This window comes from Melospiza georgiana, chromosome 27 (genome assembly GCF_028018845.1).
Source record: "Melospiza georgiana isolate bMelGeo1 chromosome 27, bMelGeo1.pri, whole genome shotgun sequence".
In the NCBI taxonomy this organism is placed as follows: domain Eukaryota; kingdom Metazoa; phylum Chordata; class Aves; order Passeriformes; family Passerellidae; genus Melospiza; species Melospiza georgiana.
The window spans coordinates 7,058,486-7,075,491 of NC_080456.1; the positions used below are offsets into that span (position 1 = coordinate 7,058,486).

At 40.8% G+C, this 17,006-nt stretch overlaps 1 long non-coding RNA gene across 3 annotated transcripts; it reads left to right on the top strand.

Moving 5' to 3' along the window:
- The first annotated feature begins 863 nt into the window (after window positions 1–863).
- Window positions 864–14,893, top strand: LOC131093858 (uncharacterized). Of its 3 annotated transcripts, XR_009115623.1 has the most exons (7): window positions 864–917; window positions 10,176–10,240; window positions 10,831–10,894; window positions 11,585–11,639; window positions 11,782–12,091; window positions 12,432–12,549; window positions 13,695–14,893. It is a non-coding gene; the product is annotated as an uncharacterized LOC131093858 (long non-coding RNA). The 3 variants fall into 3 exon arrangements; XR_009115622.1 differs by lacking the exon at window positions 864–917 and having other exon boundaries at window positions 9,998–10,240; XR_009115624.1 differs by lacking the exons at window positions 864–917; window positions 10,176–10,240 and adding an exon at window positions 10,649–10,742.
- The last annotated feature ends 2,113 nt before the right edge of the window (window positions 14,894–17,006 follow it).

A 17,006-nucleotide genomic window follows, 5' to 3' on the forward strand; every position in this document is an offset into this window, starting at 1 on the left:
TTTTTCTTTTTGTGTAGTGTTTTTTTTGTCTTTTATCCTATTAGATTAGAGGCAGACGGGTTTTTTTTCCCTCTTCCCGGTTGTTTTGGGGCATTTATTTCAGAGCAGTTTTCGGCGGGGATCGCCCCTGTTCTTTTTTGCCACCTTCGCTGCCGCAGCCCTGAGGCGCGCTGCGCCCCCGGCTGGGGCGGGCGGCAGTGCTGGCGCCTTGTGGGCAGAGCGTGGTACTGTAGCCCTGCACCGAGAGGCCGCCACCTTGGGAGTGGCGCGTGGCCGATGTCACGGGCTTTTGGTTGACCTTCTCAACAGGGCGGCGAAAAGGGCGGGGAAGTGGAGGACCGGGTGGGTGTAACTGGACTGCCTGCACGGAATACCGACGTCATGGCAGCCCCGACGGATTTTTCTGTGGCGTTTCATGTGTACTCGAGACATGCTGTGGGCTCAGGGGCGCCGCGGGCAAGCGCATTTTGGCGGGTTTGTGACAGGCATCTGGGTAAACGCCTCGCTGTGCCAGGGTCCTCTTGCGTCCACTTTCCCGCCCTGAGGGAGCCGAGCCGGGCCGAATTATTCCGAAGAGCCAAGTGTGGCCGAAAACAGCCGAGTTTCACCGAAGAGCCGAGTGTGGCCGGAAACAGCCAACTTGAACCAAAGAGCCCAGTGCGGCGGAAAATAGCCGAGTTTACACCAAGAGCCGATGATAGCCGACTGGAACCGATAGCCGAGTGTAGCCGACTTGAGCCGCATTTAGACAACGTGCCGAATGCGACCGAGTTTAGCCGAAGAGCCGAACTGAAACGAGTTTAGACCAAGAGCCGAACCAAGCCGAATTCAGCTGAGTTTAATTAAACAGAACCGAACGACGCCGCAGCGCTCTGCATGCAGTGCGCCTGTGCAGACGGCAGGGGCCGCTGTATAAAGTATAAAATATCAACTATATATAAGAAGGAATAAAAAGCTCTGTGTCATGTGCAGCAGTAGAAAATTTCAGGCTCCCAGGGAAATAAATACTTTTCTTTCAATCATTATAGTTTTGGGGGTTTTTTTACTCCCAGGTAGCCTGAAAGTTACTACTGCTGCTTTTTTATTCTAAAGCTAGAAAGGAAAACCAAGATTAGAAATGCAGGGAAAGAAAGAAAGAAAAAGAAAAAAAGAAAATAAGGAAAGGAAATGAAAGGAAGAAAGAAGGAAGGAAAGGAAGAAAGGGAGGAAGGAAGGAAGGAAGGAAGACAGACAAAAAAACCCAAAAAACAGGAGGGCAAGGAGAAACCTAGGGAAGAAAAAAAAAAAGAGAGAAAAGAAAAAAAAACCCCAAAAAAACAAAAAAAAAACCCCCCACAGAAAAAAACCTCGGGATGGGCGAGAAACCCCCCCCTCCCTGAAAAATCCAAGATGGGCAAGAAAAGTCCCAGAAATACCACAGAAAAAAAACCAGGAAAAAAACAAAACAAAGACAAAACCAAAAATACCCATAAAACAACAATAAGGGCAAGAAAAAAACGCAGAAGAAAACCCCAAGATGGGCATGAAAAAGCCCAGAAAAAAACCCCACAAAAACTCCAGAAAAATATGTAAGAAAGGCAGAGGGGAAAAAAAACACAGAAAAAAACCCAAGATGGGCAGGAAAAAAAATCACAACAAAAAACCAAGACGGGGAAGAAAAAATCCAGAAAAGAAAAACCCAGGAAAAAAAAAAAAAAAAAACCTGGACAAAAACCCCCAAGGGGGGCAAGGAAAAACCAGAAAAAACACCAAGATAGGCAAGAAGAATCCCAGAAAAAAAATGCTAGATGGACCAGAAAAAACCCCGGAAATCCAGGAAGAAAAAAAACAGGGGAAAAAAAAAGGAAAAAAATCCCAAGATGGGCAAGAAAAAACCCAGAAAACACCCACAGAAAACCAAGGAAAAAACCCCAAGATGGACGAGAAAACTCCCAGGAAAAAAAACAGGGATGGACCAGAGAAGAACCTTAAAAAACCAAGGAAAAAAAAAAAAAAACCACGAAAAAAAACCGGAAAAAAACCCGAGGATGGGCCAGGACAATCCAGAAAAAAAACTCAGAAAAAATCCCCGAAGATGGGCAAGAAAAAACTGTCGTAAAAGGCGCCGTAAAGCGCGACTGTCGTAAAAGGTGCCGTAAAGCTAGACTGTCGTAAAAGCTGCCGTAAAGCGAGACTGTCGTAAAAGGTGCCGTAAAGCGCGACTGTCGTAAAAGGTGCCGTAAAGCGCGACTGTCGTAAAAGGTGTCGTAAAGCGCGACTGTCGTAAAGACTGCCGTAAAGCGCGACTGTCGTAAAAGGTGCCGTAAAGCACGACTGTCGTAAAAGGTGCCGTAAAGCGCGACTGTCGTAAAAGGTGCCGTAAAGCGCGACTGTCGTAAAAGACGTCGTAAAGCGCGACTGTCGTAAAAGGTGCCGTAAAGTGCGACTGTCGTAAAAGGTGCCGTAAAGCGCGACTGTCGTAAAAGGTGCCGTAAAGCGCGACTGTCGTAAAAGACGTCGTAAAGCACGACTGTCGTAAAAGACGTCGTAAAGCGCGACTGTCGTAAAAGGTGCCGTAAAGCGCGACTGTCGTAAAAGGTGCCGTAAAGCGCGACTGTCGTAAAAGACGTCGTAAAGCACGACTGTCGTAAAAGACGCCGTAAAGCACGACTGTCGTAAAAGTCGTCGTAAAGCACGACTGTCGTAAAAGACGCCGTAAAGCGCGACTGTCGTAAAAGGTGCCGTAAAGCGCGACTGTCGTAAAAGACGTCGTAAAGCGCGACTGTCGTAAAAGGTGCCGTAAAGCGCGACTGTCGTAAAAGGTGCCGTAAAGCGCGACTGTCGTAAAAGACGTCGTAAAGCGCGACTGTCGTAAAAGACGTCGTAAAGCGCGACTGTCGTAAAGACTGCCGTAAAGCGCGACTGTCGTAAAAGGTGCCGTAAAGCGCGACTGTCGTAAAGACGTCGTAAAGCGCGACTGTCGTAAAGACGTCGTAAAGCGCGACTGTCGTAAAAGACGTCGTAAAGCGCGACTGTCGTAAATACGGCCGTAAAGCGCGACTGTCGTAAAGACGTCGTAAAGCACGACTGTCGTAAAAGGTGCCGTAAAGCGCGACTGTCGTAAAGACTGCCGTAAAGCGCGACTGTCGTAAAAAGTGCCGTAAAGCGCGACTGTCGTAAAAGACGTCGTAAAGCGCGAATGTCGTAAAGACTGCCGTAAAGCGCGACTGTCGTAAAGACTGCCGTAAAGCGCGACTGTCGTAAAAGGTGCCGTAAAGCGCGACTGTCGTAAAAGGTGCCGTAAAACGCGACTGTCGTAAAAGACGTCGTAAAGCGCGACTGTCGTAAAAGGTGCCGTAAAGCGCGACTGTCGTAAAAGACGTCGTAAAGCGCGACTGTCGTAAAAAGTGCCGTAAAGCACGACTGTCGTAAAGACGTCGTAAAGCGCGACTGTCGTAAAAGGTGCCGTAAAGCACGACTGTCGTAAAAGGTGTCGTAAAGCACGACTGTCGTAAAAGACGTCGTAAAGCACGACTGTCGTAAAAGGTGCCGTAAAGCGCGACTTTCGTAAAAGACGTCGTAAAGCGCGAATGTCGTAAAGACGTCGTAAAGCGCGACTGTCGTAAAGACGTCGTAAAGCACGACTGTCGTAAAAGGTGCCGTAAAGCGCGACTGTCGTAAAAGACGTCGTAAAGCGCGAATGTCGTAAAGACGTCGTAAAGCACGACTGTCGTAAAGACGTCGTAAAGCACGACTGTCGTAAAAGACGTCGTAAAGCACGACTGTCGTAAAAGGTGCCGTAAAGCACGACTGTCGTAAAGACGTCGTGAAGCACGACTGTCGTAAAAGGTGCCGTAAAGCGCGACTGTCGTAAAGACTGTCGTAAAGCGCGACTGTCGTAGAGACTACCGTGAAGCACGACTGTCGTAAAGACTGCCGTAAAGCACGGCTGTCGTAAAACCGGTCGTAAAGCGCGACTGTCGTAAATGGTGCCTTAAAGCGCGACTGTCCGAATTGTTCCGAAGAGCCGAGTGTGGCCGAAAACAGCCAAGTTTCAGCGAAGAGCCGAGTGTGGCTGGAAATAGCCTACTTTACACCAAGAGCCGATGATAGCCGACTGGAACCGATAGCCGAGTGTAGCCGACTTGATCCGCATTTAGACAATGTGCCGAATATGACCGAGTTTAGCTGATCCGTGCCGAGTTCAGCTGAGGAGCTGAACTTAAATGAATTTAGACCAAGAGCCGAACCAAGCCGAACCAAGCCAAGTTTCATTAAACAGAACCGAACGACACCGCAGCCCTGTGCCTGCAGTGCACCTGTGCAGACGGCAGGGGGCGCTGTGCCTGCAGTGCGCCGGTGCAGACGGCAGGGAGCGCTGTATAAAGTAAGTATAAAATATCAACTATCTATAAGAAGGAATAAAAGCTCTGTGTCACGTGCAGCAGTAGAAAATTTCAGGCTCCCAGGGAATAAATAGTTTTCTTTAAATCATTTTCGTTTTGGAGTTTTTTGTTACTCCCAGGTAGCCTAAAGATTACTACTGCTGCTTTTTTATTCTAAAGCTAGAAAGGAAAACCAAGATTAGAAATACAGGGAAAGAAAGAAAGAAAGGAAGAAAAAGAAAAAAAGAAAATAAGGAAAGGAACTGAAAGGAAGAAAGAAGGAAGACTGACAAAAAAAAACAAAAATCAGGAGGGCAAGGAGAAACCTAGGGGGAAAAAAAAGAAAAAGAAAAGAAAAAAAACCCAACAAAAAACAAACCCACAGAAAAAAACCTCGAGATGGGCGAGAAAACTGCCCCCCTCCAAAAAAAAACCCGCAAGATGGGTAAGAAAAATCCCAGAAATACACAGAAAAAAAAAAAAAACCAGGAAAAAAAAAAAAACCAAAACCAAACAAACAAAAAAACCCAAACAACAACAACAAGATCGGCAGGAAAAAATGCAGAAGAAAACCCCAAGATGGGCAAGAAAAAGCCCAGAATAGAACCCCAAGATGGGCGAGAAAAATCCCAGAAAAAAAAAAAAACGGAAAAAAACCCTAAGAAAAACCCAGAAAAAAAAAAACAGAAAAAAAAAATCCCAAGGGGGCAAGGAAAAACCAGAAAAAAAAACCCAAAATGGGCAAGAAGAAACGAAGAAAAAACCTCAAGAAATGCCAGAAAAAAATCAAGGAAAAAGGGAGTAAAAGCCCCAAGAAACAAGGCAAGAAAGAGAGGCAATAAAGGCCACAAAAACTCAAGACAAAAAAAAACAAAAACAAGACATGCCAGAAAAAGGTACGAAAATGGTTCTGCCAGGTGCGATCAAGGTGAGCGGGTTCAGATTCAGGTCCAGGAGATGAACAAGTGTCAGATTAGCTTGGGGCACTGCTGTGCAATGCAGCTGTGACAGGATTTATGTTTAAATATAGTTTAAATAAAATGGGGATTGTTTGGCTTTTATTGGGGTATAGGCTGGAGATTTCATAAAAAATATAAAACTAGAAATCCAAATATATCATATATATGTCGATATCAATAAATATTTAATATATATTTATATAAGTAAAAGAAATATATTGTGTCAAAAGAATGTATCTATTATTATATAAAAAGGTATTCTCTCCAATATATATAGTATCTATAAATATAATAAATGAAAATTACAAATATAGATGTGAATAGAATTATGACAAACAAGATTATTTTTAAAATTTTAAATGTGTTTTAAAGAAAGGGGTGTCTTTGCTTTTTATTTCATTAGAGGCAGGGGTTTTATTTTAAATAATATAAGTACTATAGAAATGTAAATCGACATACAGAAATATATAATAAATATATAGAGATATAAAGATATAATACCAAACTATGAATAGAAATAGAAATAGAAATCTATGTAAGTAACATGAAGAGATGCAATATATAATATAATTTTTGTTATACAGTAATATAAATTCTAAATATAAATGCGAATATAAATATGAAAAATATATGATGGGGGCTCGGAGCAGCCCAGGTGTGAGCTGTGAGGATGATGGGGGCTCAGATCAGCACCAGGTGTGAGTGTGAGGATGATGAGGGGGCGGCTCCTGCCGGGGCGAGGCTGTTTTAGGGGAAGGCTTTGCCTCAGCTCCCTTTTGCATGGAGCTGCTGAGTGGAGGGGTTTATGGGGTGCTCCCGGCGCTGTCTCATGGAAGGACTGCAAGAGCTTCTCACAGGGTCGGGGGGACACTTGGAGCCGTGCTTGGATACGTGGAGCATCGCTTAAAGGAGGTGCCGAGGGACGAATCTTTGTGCCGGGGAGCAGCGGCCGAACAGGTGAGCCCGTGTGGGTTTAGAGCGGGGAATTTTCTCCTTCCCCTTTGCAATTTCATCTTGCCAGTCCCTCCCCAGATCCCCAGGAACAAAAATGGAGCTTATGAGGACAAAAGGAATTAAGGAGAAGGAAGCAGCTCCTCTTCTTTTATTGTCTGCGTTTGACCTGAGGGGATCCCTCTTGACTTGTGGTTTTAAGGGTGTTGATTGCAGGAAAAGCTGCCTTTTCCAGGCTGTTAGGGGTATCCCGGGGGTGACAGGGAATCCCTGCGTTCTATTCTAAGGGGAATGGGAAAAGTATTCTTGTGGTATTATGGGTTTGATTTGAAGGCAGCCACCCCATTTTCATCACCCTCGGGTTTAAATGGAGGGGGCAGCCCTGGTGTCCCTCCTTTTCAAGGGTTTGAATGGAGGTCGAAATCGCCCTTTCCCATCAGTCGAAGGCTTTCATTTGAGGAGCGCCCCTTCTTTTCTGCTCTCCTAGGGGGTGAAATTGGAGGGGAGAACACATTTCTTTGCCCTTGTTGAAGTGAGGTGCGCCCCATCTGCGGTTTCGGGGTTGGCTTGCGGGAAGCCGCAGCTCCGGCAGCGTTTGCAGGGCTGCAATGGGGCTGTGCCGCTGCATTGGAGGGCGCTCCCCGTGCCCGCGGCCCGGCCCGGAACGTTCCCGCTCGGGAGCGCTGCTGGCACGGCCCGGGCAACTGCCGGGGCGCACGGGGGATTCGGCGCGGCCGGGCCGGCCGAGGGCGGCAGGGGCGGAGCCGCGCCGGTGCGAGCCGAGCGGAGCCGGGCCGGGCCGGCCAAGGGCGGCAGAGGCGGCGCGGGCGCTGCTGCGCCGGCCCGGGCGGTGCCGGCCGCTCCGTCCGCTCCGGGCGAGGGGCTCGGGCGCCGCCGGTAGCCCCGGGCCCGGTGCCGGCCCCGCCGGGCAGGGGCAGCGGGCGGGGCTCCCCGGGACGGCGCCGGCCCCGCGCGCCGGAGCGGCCGCCGCAGGAGCCGCTTTCCTGCCGGGAGCCGCGCTCCGTCCGGGGCCGGCAGCGAGCGCGGGGTTCGGCCGCTCCAAGTTCGGCGGTGCCGTGGCTCGGAGGCGCTTTGGAGGCGTTGATGGCATCGCCGGGTTCGGTTTGCAGCGGGTGTCCGCTAAGGGGTACGGTGTTCTTCCTGAGCGGTACGGTTCTCGGTGCCGGTAGGGATGATAAAGGTTCGTTTCGGATTGGGTTTTGTAGTCGGATATATTTTTTGTTTGCCGGGGTATTATGTTTAGAAGGGCGCGCAATGTTTTTTACGGGTCGTAGCGTGAAGCAGCGGTTCAGATTTTAATTCTGTTGCGGTGGCTTTTATTAGCGTGAGTGTGTAGTGTTTGTTTTGGTGGGCTTGAGGTAGCGTCCTGTCGTTCATAGCAGCGGGTTTTTAATCTCGATAATTGCATGTGTGTTTATCGTCTTCCAGGGCTTTTGTTTGGTTTGTTTGATTGTAGTGTATGTTTTATGGTTACGGGTAATTTGGGGGACATTGTTTATGGTTACGTTTGTCTTTAGTCTTTGTGTTTGTTTCTAGGTGGTATTTTTATTTTGATAGCTTGAGGCACTATGGGTTTATTCAGTTGGGAATAATTTTTTTGTTGCAGATTTAAGTTTATTTGGTTTTTGGTATTATTCTTGTTGTTGCTTTCTTTATTTTCTTTTTTTTTTTTTTGTGTTGTTGTTGTTGTCTTTTAATGTATTTGAATATTGTTTATCAGGGTTTATTTTGGGATCATGGGCATTTATATGGTGGGTTTTTAAAGTATTTATTTATTTGGGTAGTTATTTTCTTAGTTTTTAGTGGTTGAGATGTTTTTCCATTTTGTTAATTAGTTCAGGTTTTAAAGTTATTTTTACAGAGGATTGTTTATTCTTTGAGTTAGTGTAGAGGTAGAATTTTCTTGGTTTTTTTTTTTAGTAACGTCGTCCAGGGTGAGTGGCACTGGTTTGAGTTTAGTACATTGGTTTGACTTTTTTTAGTACTTTTTGTAATTTGCTGTGTGTGTTTCTATAGGATTTTCTTTTATTTTGGTTCCATTTTTCTGTCGTGATGAGAATTGTTATTGAAAAGAGTGTTCTTTATTTTTTCGCTGACACTTGTTTGGCTGTTGGAGGTATCTTGATGTTTTGGGAAGATATTGGTGGGAATTTGATGCTGTTTGTTCTGTCATTTCATTTAGGAATTGGATTTTAAATATGCAATTATGACTCTAACTATATTGAAACAAAAGAAATAGATGTGTAGCAATGGGAATGAGCCAATTTTATTTTTATATATTCGGTCAATTTTTAAAATTTAACATGTAACATAAGTCATTATATGTTACAATAAGTTATTCTAATGTTAATAGAGTAGTGTGTGTGTTTTTAGATATATGAATAAAGAATATAAATGTAAATACAACCCAAACAAAAATACAAATATATAAATGTATTGCAACTATTTGCAGATATATAAAAAATTAATAATAAATTGTAAATGTAAAATAACATAAATTGATACAATATATAATACAAGTAATACTGTATATATTTTATTAAAAATATTATAGGAAATGGCTATAAAATAGATTTAAATATGGATGTGATATATCTATCTATCTATATATATCTATCATTTGTTGTATATTATGATAAATATAAATATAAAAAAAAAATTAGGTAGTTTAAAATAATGGATGGTTTTGTTTTTTCTTTGCCAAAGCAGGGGTTTTAGTGTAAAAATTACAAATACAAATAATATAAAGGTAGAAATATAAGTATAGAAATATATCATAAACACATTAAAGATTTATATAAAAATTAGAAATATAAGGAAAAATAAGTTGTAGCAGTAGATATGGTAAATAATTTAAAAAATAATTCCCGTATATTTTTTGAATAAGGTGCATATTATATATAGTTATTAATATAATGCATCAATATAAACTATAAATATAAATAAATATAAATAAAATATCAACTACCTATAAGAAGGAATAAGAGCTCTATGTCACGTGCAGCAGTAGAAAATTTCAGGCTCCCACGGAATAAATAGTTTTCTTTAAATCATTTTCGTATAATTTTCGTTTTGGATTTTTTTTTTTACTCCCGGCTAGCCTGAAAGTTTCTACTGCTGCTTTTTTATTCTAAAGGTGGAAAGGTAAACCAAGATCAGAAATACAGGGAAGGGGAAGGGGAAGGGGAAGGGGAAGGGGAAGGGGAAGGGGAAAGGAAAGGAAAGGAAAGGAAAGGAAAGGAAAGGAAAGGAAAGGAAAGGAAAGGAAAGGAAAGGAAAGGAAAGGAAAGGAAAGGAAAGGAAAGGAAAGGAAAGGAAAGGAAAGGAAAGGAAAGGAAAGGAAAGGAAAGGAAAGGAAAGGAAAGGAAAGGAAGCAGGAGGGCAAGAGGGAAGGGAAGTGGAGAAAAACAGGGTGAAAAAAGTAAAAAGAGTTGGAGGGAAAAAGAGAGGGTATCCGGGAGGAGCGGTGCTGCCTCAGGTCCTTCCCCGCCCTGGGGCGAAGGACCCGTTTGATGCCCGGCAGGGACTGCACATCCCGGTGGCTCCCGGGGGACGGAGCCGTGGCTGTCAGCCCGAGACTACATCTCCCGGCAGGCCGTGCTGCCGGCGCGGCGTGTGACGCAACGGGCGACGCGGCACATGAGTGGCTGTCAGCCCGAGACTCCAACTCCCGGCAGGCCGTGCTGCCGGCGCGGCGTGTGACGTAACGGCCGACGCGGCCCGGCATTTTTCTCTAAATCGGCAGTAAATACAGCTGAGTAAAATTAGCTTGGTTTTCTTCCTTCTTTTGTAACTGAACTGTTTTTATTAAAAATCCTATTTGAATATGTAGAAAAAGTGGGGATGTCCTGTAGCATATCGTAGCTTTTCTTGTTTACAGGGTGCTCAGAAAGCATGCGTCCCTTAGAGTCCCACGGAAAGGTTCTCAGTGCGCTCTCTATCAAGGTATGTATTTACAAATAAGTGATCCCTTTAGATATTTGCCTGTGTACCTTTTCCTGTAATTCAGAGCTTGCGTTCTGTGGGTTGTATGATAAACCTGTAAAACATGTAAAAATGGTTTTGCAAGTCTGAATCGTTGAAGGCAGCAATAAGTGGATTTAGAGCCTGTTGTTGACCAGACAAAGGGGAAAAGTGTGACTTTGATGCTGAACTTGTCATTTTTCATTTGACTTGTCTTGAATGATTTAGGAATAGAGAGAACTAGAAAAAGAGAGAAATAGAATTGATTATTGAGCACTCCTCAGATGCTCACCATGGTTCAGTGTAGAGCCAAAGGGAAGGGTGATGGAACAGAGAACCTGATCTCCGCACAGAGTCTCACTAACTTCTTTTGTTTTAAAATACAAAATACGTTTAATAAGTGTTGGAAGTTAGTATTTTGGGAAAGAAATGGCAGTTCCACAGAACATTCCATTGAACAGAGGCTCTGGGAACAATTCATGTTGTAACTGCTGTCACTGCAATCAGTTGGTGGTTCAGCCTTGAAACGTGCACTTGGCCTTCTATAAAGCACTGTTTTGTTTGCCTTTCAGTGCTATGAGTCTTGATAAATTGGAGAAGAGCCCAAGAGAAATTTTTCATCCCTTGATATAAAAGGTAGGAAGTGACTTTTTTTGGTTTGGTTCTTTTTCTTTATTATTTCCTGGAAATAAAAGTAATTAAGTATAGGTACTACTGGTTTGTTTCTTCCAGTATCAGGTGGTAACAATAGCAGTAGTAATAGTAAAAATAATAATAGAAATAATAATAATAGTAATGTAATACTACTTAAACTGTCTTTATCCATTGGACTGGCCATATCAAATCAAAACTTCTAAACACAAATCAAACCATCATCCTTGTAGAATCTTTCACAGCAGCGGGCTAAAGATCCTGGTTTTGTTGACAGGATTTATTGGTTCTGGAAGAACAAGAGGGAAGTACAAGCCTAACTTCTTCTAGCTCACAGACCCGTCCAGTGAACCCAGCTTTGTGTTTTGGTGGGCTTGTGATGACTTTGAAATCAATTGCTCATTCCAGTAAAAAAAAAACATGTTTTTTTGAACGTGACAGCAGAAATAACTTTAGGCACCAACTGAATAATAATAGATCACCAGTTTAAGTTAAAAATTCATGCTATACTATCAAAATTTAAAGGTAAATTATTATGTATTAGGTGATGGTATAAAGTGTATGTTCTCATGTGTAATGCAAAGATGCATACATACCTGAAAGTGCTTAGAGGAAACAAATTTTTGTGTCTGCTGTTTGATTGTTTACCATACGATATTTGGCTTTATTTCCCAGGGATCGGTGAATTTTAACTTTGGAGTCCTCTATGCTAAGGATGCTCAGCTTACAGGTGAGATGAAATGTTCAGTAATGGTGAGTTTTTCACCTTCTCTTTAATTGCTATGCTGATCTGAATAAGGAAAACAAACAAAAGCAAGAGAAAAAAAAAGGATGGTTTATTATTTTTTACGCTGTTATGTTTGTTTCCTCAGTATTTGCTGCAGCTCTGCTTACCCAAGCTTTGGGTTCCTTCTGTCCCACTGGGAGTTGCCCAATTTGGTTGCATCTGGTGAAATTCACCCTGAGACCTTACAGAACCAGCTCCAACTACGTGAGAGCCATTTGCAGTTCTCTCCAGACACCTGGAGAAGGGGCGATGTTTCTGAGGATCCGGCGAGCGTGCTTCTATCAAAACTCAGTCTGTGAAATTCCTGGGGAAAACCCTTCTGTGTCCTGAAGGGTTCAAACTCTGGTGAGGATCCAGTTATCAGGTGCTCACCTGGATGGTTCCAGCTCCCAAAGGTAACACTTGTACTCTTGCCCTGTAGTTTACATCTATTGTATGTTTGTTATTTTGCAAGATTTTTTGTCTTTGCAAAATATTGTGCATTTCACTCTTTGGAATTTCTCAGATCGTTCTTTGGTGCAGCACCACCCCATGGGACACTTGGCTGCTGTCCTGAAGGGGTTGGTCGCTAGAATTGTAAATCCTGGAGAGTTTATAAGTCTTCTGTCCCCAGGGAGGTGTCATGCTTCGTTTACTTTTGTTCTGTTGGTTAGGCGCTGCTTCTCGTTGCAAGTATGAATTTCAAACTGCCCTGTTCTTTTTTTAACTGTTTTCCTGGTTCTCTCCCTATGGCAGGGAAAGACTCTCGTATCCTTGTCGTCGGGCTTGGTGCTGTCCAAGAAGATACAGAGACTAAAAAAATCATAAGAAGCAAAATATGACTGCAGGGAAAAGAAGCTGGAGAGAACAGAAGGTGATATTGTTATCCTTACCCTGTATTAGAGACATCCGCTGTGCTTTGATGCTGGTAGCTGCCAGGGGCTTGTTAGCTCTTTGTAGGCAGGTGTAGGTGTTCACTTGTAGGTTTTTTCTCTGTTCAAGTCAATTCAAACTTTGCTAAGCTGATATTTGCAGATTACTCTCTAGCACAGTCCAGCATGACATTTTTGAATGTTGTAAAAATACCATGTTACTTGGAAATTGCTAATGAAGAGAAGCTTTAGGGGAAAATAAGATTTTAGGGTTGGAAGATGTGAGAAGAATTGTGTGAGGATGTTAGACTGAAGTAAAGCACACTTGAAGCTGGACTGGCACGCTGGCAGGTCCCCTATTAAACAGTAGTGCTGAGATTAGCCTGGGGGTTGCCCATTGTTTCTGTAGAAATCAATGTTTCCTGGTCTTCAGAGGTAAGCTGCTTTGAAAAGCTGGAAGGTGCAGCATGCTGACAATCCCCGTGCTTTGGATTAAAAGTAGATTTCAGAAGGGTCCTAAGCTTTTGTCTTTTCCTAGAAGTCGATGTAATCCTGTCGAGGAGTTTTTAATTCTGTGTTGCCATGTCATCCATCAGAGCCCTGTTGTACTAATCATCATACAAGTACAAAACAAAAAATCAGACCCTGTCCCAACCACTTAGAGCCCAGAACACGATTTCCTCGGGCTGCCATTTGTGTGCCATCGGTACTCGCCACGAATTGAGCCCTCTGGCTCTGACACAGCACCTGGATGCTGACGGAAGGGGGCTGGTCACAGACCCTGGAGGTGCCTGTCCCACAGGGAGGGAGAGGACGAGGCAGTGTGGCCTGCAGGGAGGGTGTCGTCCCCAGAGAGCAGCCGGCGACTCCATCCCTGCCCGGGGCTGCGGGTGCCCCCTCGGGGTGGACGCCTGCCCTCAGGTTTCCCTCTGGGCACCCGGGGAGGGAACCAGGTCCATCCGTGTGGCAGCTGCAGGGCCTGCAGGCTCTGGGCCCTGGAGCCGAGTGAGCCTGAGCTGCTGCACGCTTGCTGTGAGCGTTGGGGTGAGCGTGCATCACTGCAGGCCTGGGATGGATTGAAATGCGCTGAGGAAAGCAGAGGGAGGGAGGGAAATGCTCTGTTAACATGTGCCAATTCTTCTGTCAGACTCATCACGGCGGGACAGCGTGAGGACTGAAAGTGTAAGAAGATGTGGAGGGAAACAGAGAATCTGACAGGAGCAGCGAACGCACGAGTGCACGAATTTTGCTTTTTGCTTGGATGTAAACTCAGGAGTTGAGAGGAATTTGGGAGTGAGAAGGGACATTTTAGAAGGAGAAGAAGAAAAAGAAGTTGTTGCTACAGTCCTGGCAAAAGATTTTGTTCTAGCTAATAAAAGAAGTTAGCTTAAAAAACAAAAAGGAAAAAATGTAGTGGTTTTTTTTTTTTCCTTCACTCTTATATTCATTGGTGGTATATGGTGTGTTGTTTTATTTCTTGGTATTATTAAGTCTGTGTAAATTGTTTTTTGAGTGAAGCTGACTTTCTGGATGGGTTGGTTTGTATTTGAGGCAGGATTAATTTCAATAGGGTTCTTTCATAGATTTCTGATGGGTAATACTGGGATTTTGGTTTTGTTTACTGTATGTATAAACATAGAGCTTTGGTAGGGCCAGCTGGGCTGCTGGAGATTTGGGTGTGAATTTATTAGATGGCTTTTGTTAAATGCAGTTTTTAATTTTTGAAATGTTTTTCAATGTAGTGGTTTTAAGGTGGTTTTTAAGAATTCATTGTATTGTTTTATCTTGTTTGTAGTTGGTGTATGATAAGGGATGTGGTGTGACTTTTTGAACATTATGATTTTGGTGTTCCTAAGTTCTGATTTCTTTGTGGTTCAATAGTTTTTTTTATTTTTATTTTTTGGGACAGGGGCATTTATATGGTGGGTTTTTATAGGCAATATGTTTTTTAATTTAGGTAGTGATATTTTTTAGTATTTTAATGGTTTAGGTTTTTTATTTTCATGGTTTTTATTTTTTGTTTTAATTTTTTCAAATAACTTTGATAGATTATAGGTTATTATTTGTGCATTAGCCTAAAGGTAGAGCTTTGGGGACTTTTTTTAGTAATGTTTAGGATCAGTTGTACAGTTTTGAGTCTAGTGAGTTGCTTTGCTTGAATTTTTATTGTGTGTTTGTTTTTATTAGCAGTTGTGTCATTTTCAAGGTGTGTTTGAGTTTTTTGGGGTTTTTGAGATACTGGTTTAGGAGGAAGTTTATGATGAGCATGTGCGGAGGTTTCGGGCTACTTTATAGTGGGATTTAAAATTTATTTACAGTTAGGTTTATTTGAGTTTTTATTAGGGTTCAATGACGTTGTGGGATGTTTGTTCCGTTAGTAATAGAAATAGGTTTTGTTTTGATGTGCTGCGATGGGATGGGCGTGTGCTGCGTGCCGGTGCTGACAAAGGTACAGTATTGTTGTGGCTCTGGTGTGTCGGGTTAATGAACTGATATGGTTTAATATAGAGATGAAAATAGAAATAAATATACATTTAAAAATAAATCTAACATTAGAGTGGTAAACATAAATATAGATAGCAGATACATACATAGAACTATAATATATGGTATATAATTGTAACATATCATACAGATAAATGATAGTCTATTTTATATATATATATACAAAAAGATATATAAATATAGATTGTAAATATAAAAATATTTAAATAGAGTTAAAGTAAATTGGGGGGTGTTATTAGGTTATAGGCTGTGGTTTTTAAATGATAGAAATAAAATATAAATTCAGATATACAAATATATATAGAAATACAAATATCTATACATATTTAATTTAAATAAATATGAGTAAGAAAATATATATAATACAGAAAATATATATCTATGATTATATTAGAAAGTATTCTCTCTAATATATATAATATCTATGAATAAAATAAACAAAAATATCCATATAAATATCATTATAATTTTGAAAAATAAATTTACTTCCTGCATTTTAAATCTGGTTCAAATAAAGGGGTGTCCTTGGTTTTTATTTGGTTAGAGGCAGGAGTTTTATTTTAAATAATATAAGGAATATAGAAATGTGGATCTTAAGATAGAAATATATAATAAATATATAAAGAGAAATTGCTAAAGCATGAATATAAATTTATATATAAATATATGTAAGTAATATGAAGAGTTGTAGTATAGCATATAAATAACATTATACGAGAATATAAATATAAAAATATGTAAATATAGTTTAAAAGAAAGGGAATGTTTTGGCTTTTATTTAAGTAGAGGCAGGGGTTTTATTTTGAATATTATAAGTGTTAGAGAAGTAAAAATCTTGACGCAGAAATATTTAATCAATGTATAAAAATATGTATAAAAATATATAAATAACTACTCGCATCAGATGTAATATAGAATGTAAATTTATTCATAACTTGACATTGCTAAAGATAAATGTATAAGTAAGCAATAGACATTAACATACATTATTATAAATACAAATAGGAATATAAAAATCAGACATAAGGATAAAAGCTATTTAAATATTTTTTAAAAGAAAGGGTTTGGGTCTTTTTTATTATTGGGTTAGAGGCAGGGTTTTTATTTTAAATAATATGAATGTAGATATTATTGTTATATATTTCTAAATATTGAGATATAAAATCAAGATATAAATATATATATAAACACAAAATATAAGTAAATATAAATAATAGGAAGAGATGGAATGGAGAATACAAATAAGAGTATACATTAGTATACATTTTAAATGTAAAAGTGAATATGAACCTGGAAAATAGAATTTTAAAAAATATTTAAATACAGTTGAGAAGACTGAGGTTCTTTTTGTCTTTAATGTGGGTAGAGGCAGGGGATTTATTTTAAATAATGTGTTACAGATGTAAAAATCCTAACACAGAAAGATATAATAAATATATAGAGATATGAGTAAAAGTATATAAAAATATAAGTAATAGGAACACATGTAACATAGAATATAAATTTATAAATAAATCGCTAAATATAAATGCAAAATCGATCATACATCAGTAAACATTTTAAATATAAATTTGAAAAATATTTTTTAAAAAAATTTAAATACAGTTGAAATGAAAGGGGGTTTTATTTGCCATGTATGGGGTAGAGGCAGGGGTTTTATTTTAAATAATGTGTTACAGATGTAAAAATCCTAACACAGAAAGATATAATAAATATATAAAGATATGAGTAAAAGTATATAAAAATATAAGTAATAGGAACACATGTAACATAGAATATAAATTTATAAATAAATCGCTAAATATAAATGCAAAATCGATCATACATCAGTAAACATTTTAAATATAAATTTGAAAAATATTTTTAAAAAAAATTTAAATACAGTTGAAATGAAAGGGGGTTTTATTTGCCATGTATGGGGTAGAGGCAGGGGTTTTATTTTGAGTACTGTGAG